This window comes from Musa acuminata, unplaced genomic scaffold (genome assembly GCF_036884655.1).
Source record: "Musa acuminata AAA Group cultivar baxijiao unplaced genomic scaffold, Cavendish_Baxijiao_AAA HiC_scaffold_1138, whole genome shotgun sequence".
Lineage (NCBI taxonomy): Eukaryota > Viridiplantae > Streptophyta > Magnoliopsida > Zingiberales > Musaceae > Musa > Musa acuminata.
In genome coordinates, this window is record NW_027021350.1 from 3,050,938 (window position 1) to 3,059,269 (window position 8,332).

General features: G+C 27.3%; 2 non-coding genes across 2 annotated transcripts; both read right to left on the reverse strand.

Annotated features, from left to right (window-relative positions):
* Window positions 1-7,935: 7,935 nt before the first annotated feature.
* On the reverse strand, window positions 7,936-8,023 carry LOC135671308 (small nucleolar RNA Z102/R77). Its single transcript, XR_010512712.1, has one exon. It is a non-coding gene; the product is annotated as a small nucleolar RNA Z102/R77 (small nucleolar RNA).
* A 121-nt stretch (window positions 8,024-8,144) lies between these two features.
* Window positions 8,145-8,245, reverse strand: LOC135671307 (small nucleolar RNA Z101). Its single transcript, XR_010512711.1, has one exon. It is a non-coding gene; the product is annotated as a small nucleolar RNA Z101 (small nucleolar RNA).
* Between the last annotated feature and the right edge of the window lie 87 nt (window positions 8,246-8,332).

Genomic DNA, 8,332 nt, shown 5'->3' on the forward strand with positions numbered 1-8,332 from the left:
TAGTTCAAGAGATTCATAAAAAAAAATGATACAAATAGATTCATCAATCTCTTTCTGAAAACTTGATAAGATAGAGATTGAGAAATTTTTATGAAAAATACATTTCCCTTTTTTTGTTTCAATTTAGATGATTGATTTCATAAAAGCATGCCCAAGTATTTTATGCCAAATCTATGCATCATCGTTTAAAAGAAAAATAAGTTTAATCATGACAAAAATCAATAGTACAACACATTAAAAAATAAAAAGTCTTCAATCAAAAGATTTATTACCAATAATTCTAATTTCAATCAAATTTCTTTTATTATTGTTATTTCAGCTAGTGAGCTTTGTTAATTATTTTGGATGTCCATTCATATGCTTTGAGCATCCACTATCAAGTCCCATTTTTTACAAGAAAGGTGGATTTGCTATAAGTACCCATTTGACTTTGGGTCATATCTTGTCTATTGGCATTAAGTCCTTTATGATTCCTTTGGGAACCCAAATAAATTTATACGATTTATAATTTTTAAATAAATATTTATAAGTAAAATGACCATGTCTACCACAAAAATTACATTTATTTTCAGGGAAAACTTGTAATGTGGGTCCTTTAACAAATAAAGTTAATTTTTGTTGAGTATTGCTACTTACAAAATAGATTTCTACTTTTCTATGTACATGACCTTTGTTAGCAAGGATCATGTCTAATGATTTACTACTAATTTTAAAATTTTCTAATGTTTATTGTAATAACAAATTTTTCTTTTTGTATGAATCTAATTTTTCAAATTCAGAGGTTAACATATAATTATCATGCTCATTTTTTAATTTTTTAAATTTACTAGAAAGAAAAGCATGATACTTTTTTTACCATTTTATATTTGTTACTAACTAATTTAAAATCATCAAACAACTCATAGAATGTATCAAGCAATTCATTATAAGGTAAAGGGGTTTCGGTTGAGTCATTTACCTCATTGTGGAGAGTCGTCAAAGCATAGTTCGTCACTTCGTCTTCATCAGTTTGATCCTCGTCTTCGGATGTACTTGATTCGTCCCAAGTTACCTTAAGTACTTTTTTTTTCTTGACAGTATTTTCTTTTTAAATTTATTTTTATTATTAGATTCTTATTTTATGAACTCTTTAAATTTTCTTGTGATGAGTTCAAAGTCACCATCACTTATCTTTTGCTCGAGTGGTCTTCTTTTGTTCTAAGTGTCATATTTTTCTTGTTCTTTGGAAGGTTATTCTTATATTCATCATGTGCATCGTGTGCCTTACATGTCATTTCATATGTCATTAATGACCTTATGAGTTCTTCAAGTGGAAAATAGTTAAAGTCCTTTACTTCTTAAATAGCAGTTACTTTCAGATCCCAATTTTTAGGAAGAGATCATAAAATTTTATTAACAAGTTCGAGGTGAGAAAAACTTTTACCATGTGCTTTTAAACCATTGATGACATCCGTAAAATGAGAGTACATGTCTCCAATGGTTTTGCTTGGTTTCATTCGAAATAATTCAAAACTATGCATCAAAAGATTTATCTTAGATTCTTTTAACCTACTTGGGCCTTCATTAGTGATTTCAAGAGTGTGTCAAATATTATGTGCAATTTTGCATATCAAAATATGATTAAACTCATTTTTGTATAAAGCACAAAACAAAGCAATCATAGCTTTAGCATTTAACGAAAATAATTTTTTCTTAAAATTATTCCATTCATTCATAGGTTTAGAGGGTATTGGAAAATCATATTCGATAATATTTCATAAATCAAAGCTCATAGAAAGCAAGAAAACTCTCATTCATGTTTTCAAATACGCGTAGCCCGTCCCATTGAACATAGGAGAATAAGTGATAGAGTGACCCACAAATTCCATCAACTCCATCGTCTCAAGATCTTGATCAACTTGCTAAAGGTTTCGTATACTTAAGCGACTGGTTGTTCCATGCATGGCTTAGCCACATCATTGATTCCAGGATTGAAGAATGTTGGAGGCTTCCTTGTCAAGAAGCCAAGAACATCATAAGATTGAAGAATGACGCTTATCTTCACAAAAAAAGTCTATTCGTAATATTATCTAATATTGATTTTTGGATAAAATAAATATTATAATGTGAAGTTTCAAATGCCAATAATTTTTATTTTATCTTGAATTTATTGAAAATTCTGGTAAAATTGATAAGTTCTCAGGAAAATTATTATTGATAGCATAATTATAATACCTTACTCACTCCTATCCTAGTTCCACTCATACCCTACATGCAGATTAATAGGTAACATCTTACTGTCTCCACAACCTTCGTTTCCAAATGCATGCATGCATGAATGCGCAAGAGCTAATGTTTCTATTAATTTTCTACAATGTGTGACTGTTCAAAGAATCGGAACTGAACTTTGACTTTTCAATGGGATTAAAAAATACAAATAATAAGATCATGTGTCACTATCACTCGGTTTTTGAGACGACTTCGATCCTTTCAACTATGCACAAAGGATCATGACATCATTCAGACTACGAAAAACGAGGAATTTGATTGGGGTAAAATGTAACCATAAACTCTATCATCTTCATTGGTGATTATCTTAGGCTTAGGCTTCTATAATCAACACAAATTGTTCTCGAGTAATACAACGAGATGAACAGTTTACCATTTTTGTCTACCAACTCGTAATGAAAACTATGTGTTGAGAACGGAGCACCTACATATCAATTTCACGTCCAACAATAGCAAGATTTGTACTAGTATTAAGCAGAGACTGCTGTTTATTGAGCTTAATAATTCATTATGTTTTAGAGGCACCGGGGATCTCATATCTATGTTTACATCTGATGTTTTCTAATCATAGAAAACGTGGAAGGGTTCAATGAAAGCAACTGAGTTTTTGACTTTGTCTTAAAATAATTATGTGTGACTCTCGTTCGTTTAGCTCATGAGACTATTTGACCATTTCAACTATGAGCAAAGGAGCTGCTTGGGAAGAAGGAAGCTTCTTTGGATTGATTTCAAGTATGTATAAATATATATATATGCCAGCAAGCACCTCTTCTTGATCATTCTCTCATATCAATTATCGACTCCTCGGATCAATTCAGGCAAGTGAAGTGAACGATGATGATGGTCTTCGAAGACTCGAGCAAGGAGTTGGTGAAGGCATGTCTGTTCATTGTAGTTCAGGGTCTGGTCTATCTCATCGTTCGCAGCTCCTCCGACATCTTCTCCACCGTGAAAACAAGATCATTCAGCTTCCGCTCCGTGAAATCCACAAGTTTCTCCCGAATTCTCGCTCTGTTCACCGACTTGCCTTCAGGAGTCGAGCCACTACAAGATCTCGTGGAGTAGTTGTCGTCTTCCTCTCCGATGACACGACAGTAGTAGATAAATAGGTGTTTGAGATTTAGTTCTTCTAATTCTTTTATGCTTCGCGTGTTGTACGAAATGGAGCTGATTGAGAATTTATCTTCGTTTTTGTCTCTCTATCTTGAAGGAAATTTATAACCTCCTGATCGAGAAAGGTATTATGAGCAAAGCGAAACACCCAATAGGAAGATAAAGAGAGTTGGGTTTTACATCGAGCGAATTCCCAAATATTTCCATCATCATTGCTTTTCGGATGATTATATAAATAAGAATAAAAACTCCAAATAGAATAACTAAATATCTAGTGCCAACAATATATCCTAATAATACCCAATGTGGAAGCTAATCTATAGCATTTAAAGAGTAAAATAAAAGAGTATTCAAAATAACAATATAAGAAGTGTTTCAACTCATGATAAAGAATATAAAGTTAAATTTAAATTCTTAAACTTGTATTATTGGACATATCAAATAGAAATAAATCCTTTATTGCTTTAGAAAACGACAATGTTTAGACTATTAATCTTAATAACTTACATGATATAACTCATTTTTTAACTTTAAATAATGATATGTGACTTTGGCCCACGAGACTAACATATTAGTATAAAATTAATTTCTTAAATTTGAATTAAAAAATATAAAAAACATCAAAAATAAAATTTATTAAAAATAAAATTTGTGATATATATAAATTAAAAAATATATATAAAGAATATCTTCAAATCCAAAAGTCAATTAAGTACCCCTAGACCACTATAACTCCACTATAACTAATTTACATGGACTTATTATTGATATCACAAATATAGGAAATAGTAAATATGCATTTATTAATGACTTATTACTTGCGTTGTTTGATGATTTTAGATTAGTTAGTAAGAAATAAAAAAAATACATGATTTTAAATTAGTTAGTAAGAAATAAAAAAATATAAAAAAATTATGTTTCTCTTTCTAGTGATTTTGAAGAAAAAAAAAAAGAGCATGACAATTGCATGTTAACTCTTATCACTAAGCATGAAAATTTAGATTCACTTAAAAAGAAAAATGTATTATTACAACAAACAAAATGATTTTGATTGACAACGTTTTATGATTAATAAAATCATGTTTGATATTTTAATGATGTAATATAAATATTAAAATGTTTGATATCATGCTTGATGATTTTATATTTATCTATTAGAATTTGAAGCAATGATGATTTGAAATCATATGTTTTAGAATTATATGTTACACTTTTGATCTTGATAATTTTTAATAAATCTTACTCTTTTGGTTTCAGATGATGATGATGCATGTTTTTATTTGGCATAAAAGGCAAAGGCATGCTTGTATGAAATAAAAAGAGGATATATTTTTCTTAAAAATTTTTCTATCTTATCAAATTTTTCAAAAAGAGATTAATAAATCAATTTATGTTATTTATTTATTTTTAATCTCTTGAACTATATACATGATTTTGATAATTTAAATTTGAATAATTTTTTATATAAATTATGATCTCGATTCTTTGATAATTATAACTTGAGATTTTTATGAATCAAAATCGTTTACTATGATTCTTCTTTTCGTTATATGATTTATCTAAATGAATAATAATTTTTCTTTTGATTCTTAAAAATTATAACTTAAATTCTTTTATGAATAAAGATCTCTTATTATGTATTCTCGTATCATACATTCTTATTACTTTTTATGAATCATGTTCTTGATAATTTGAGATTTTTTTTTATACGTGAACTAGATCTTTTATTCTCGTATATTCCTTTTTGTTAAAGAATAGATTCATCTAAACTAATCTTGATTCTTTCACTTAATATTTATAAATTAAAATTTATTATGAATCAGGATTTTTCATATTTTGTTCTCATACGATTCTTTTTACTATTTACTAAAAAAATATTTATTTAAATGAATCATGATTTTTCTATGAATCTTTAAAATTATAACATGATTTTTTATGAATCAAGTTCATTTACTATTATTCCTCTTTTCGCAATTTGAGTCATCCAAAAAAAATCATAATTTTTCTCTTAATTTTTCAATATACACAATTTGAAATTTGGTTCATACTCCCTTGTATTCATGAAGTGTATATTTTATCAATCAATTAATTTTTCTTGATATTTTTCATGTGATAATATAAAATTATGCATAAAATACTCATGATATTATGTTAATTCATACAAATGAAAATTTTTTATCATGCATGATAAGATGTAATGTAATTTGATATTTTGATACAATTATGATTTAAAATATTTATAATTTAGAATGATACATACAATACTCATGATATTATGTTAATTCATACAAATGAGAATTTATGATCATGCATGATAGGATGTAATGTAATTTGATATTTTGATACAATTATGATTTGAAATATTTGTAATTTAGAATGATACATACAATACTCATGATATTATGTTAATTCATACAAATGAAAATTTATGATCATGCATGATAGGATGTAATGTAATTTGATATTTTGATACAATTATGATTTGAAATATTTGTAATTTAGAATGATACATACAATACTTATGATTTTTTTTATGAAATCATATAAAAATCAACAATTATCATTTTCTAAAATGATACCTTATTTCATATGCTATATTAAAATAAGATTGATACTTTATCTTTATCATGATTTAAAAATTAATATTAAAAAAATTATAATATTATATTCTTCCGTTCTTTTTTGATAACGAAGGGAGAGAAAAATTACTAGCACATTTCAAAGGGAAGCAAAAAAAACTTATTAGCTTCCACATTTCATGAATAACAAAAATTGTTAACTTGTTGCAAAAAACAAATATTACTAAACTTGAACACGTTCTAAAGTGATAAAAAAATTTACTAAATTGTTAGCTTGCATATCTAAAAATTGATAGCTATGATTCTTCTTTTTATTAATGGCAAAGAAAGAGAAGATATGATGATATACTTAGATGTTATGATTATGAATGACATATTAATAAAAAGAGTTTAATTAAACTTTATCATCAATTAATTATCATTATAAAAAAATAAAATGATTATTGAATCTTGAATTTTGATAATAAAATCAATTGATAAAATTATAATCTAATCTATATTTTGAATGAAACAAAACTAACTTCGATCAAGAAGAAACAAATTAATTAAAGTAAGAAGAATGAACCCGAATGAACATAAGATTAGACGTAGAATCCATCAATATGTCGATAGAAGACTTTATTTAGATCGAGTTAGTAACCAATGACATGTCGAACAACATCAGATTCATGTTTGCAAAAATTTATCTAGATCGAGTTAGTTTAAATCTAATTGAGTCGATATTAGGATAAAATATTACCAACTCAATTAGAAACCAATTGGACTTATTATTTAATCCATTTAGTGTCCTATAATAAGATCGTACCGCCTAGATACAATCTTCAAAAACTCTTCTTAAAAATTTCATTATATATCAATATATTAAGTTAAGCCAAATAAAACAATCAATGACTATATATCAATGACAACAGTACTGAAATGACAATATATTGAAATATCTCAGTGTCAAAACATTTTTTGATTGTCCAAGCAAGATTCAATTAAAGATTCAATCTAATCTGATTAATTGGACAATACTAAATTAAATGAAACCATATGAGTCTCTTTTACAAGGGGACTCATATATCAATATGCTAAGTCAAGTCATATAAGATAATCTATAATATTATTTTTATCAAAAATACATAAAGATAATAATAAAATTTGATTTCACAAGATAATTAATGACATACTTAAAGGGGATACATAATATTAGCATTTAACAAGTTAGCAACATTTAACCAAAAAATATCCCTCTGACTAAGGACATTTTGGTTCTATAAAATATAAAGTAATTTAACAATACTGTCACATTGGCTAAAGATAATTTTATTTTTTATCATAGAATAATTTGACAAATTATTGTGGTATAAGTGCTTGTTTCATCACTTATCTCAACCCATATATTGCTCAACCAAATAAAAATTTTCAATAATAGTAGGATTTCTAGATTATAAAATCTTTATTTTTTTTGCAAAGTTAGGATCATTAATACTAATGATGAGAGGTAGAGAAAGATATAAACAATTTTAAATAAATTTTAATTTTTAGGGGGTGAAATTGATCCAACATGGATCTGTTACTGGAGAACCCTATCCATAATATCAGACAGATAATAATAAATTATCTTATTGATACAACAATGACACTTTAGCATTTAATCTAAAAATACTACTGTATTACTGACACTAAAGATACCTGTAACACATAGAGAACACGTTTAAAGCAATACAACATCAAACACGGATTAAGTATCCGCCTAATGTGCTGAGAAACCCATCATCATTGAATTCTTAACACCGCATAAATTTATTCATCAAAACAAAAAGAATTTTTTGTTATAAAAACTATATATATATATATATATATATATATATATATATATATATATATATATATATATATATATATATATATGAAATGATAAAAAAATAAGACCACAATTTTAAGCAAGTTCGAAGTTTCAAAAGAGAAAAAATAGATGATAAGGAGCAGAGAGAGATCAGATGGAGTTCATGCAATGGGAACCATCATATCGGCAATCAAACCAATAGGGAAAACAATCATCGATCATCATTCCAGTCATATCCTTATCACCATCCATCCACTGTACCAAAAACACTTCGGATTTAACGACCAAATCAAAGACGAATCCACAAAATCATAACAAAATTGGGGAAAAATAAGGGGAGAACACTTGCAGTTCTTGGCCATCAGATCTCCAAGGTGATATGATAGGTAACTTCATAATCAATGCTTCAGACGCAAATTACCCATTAAATCAAAGCACTCCTCATTTGCCCGTCAAACCAAACAAAAACCGATAGTAAAAGAGAGAGAGAGAGAGAGAGAGAGAGAGAGAGATTTGGGAGGAGCGGGGATGAACGCGAGAG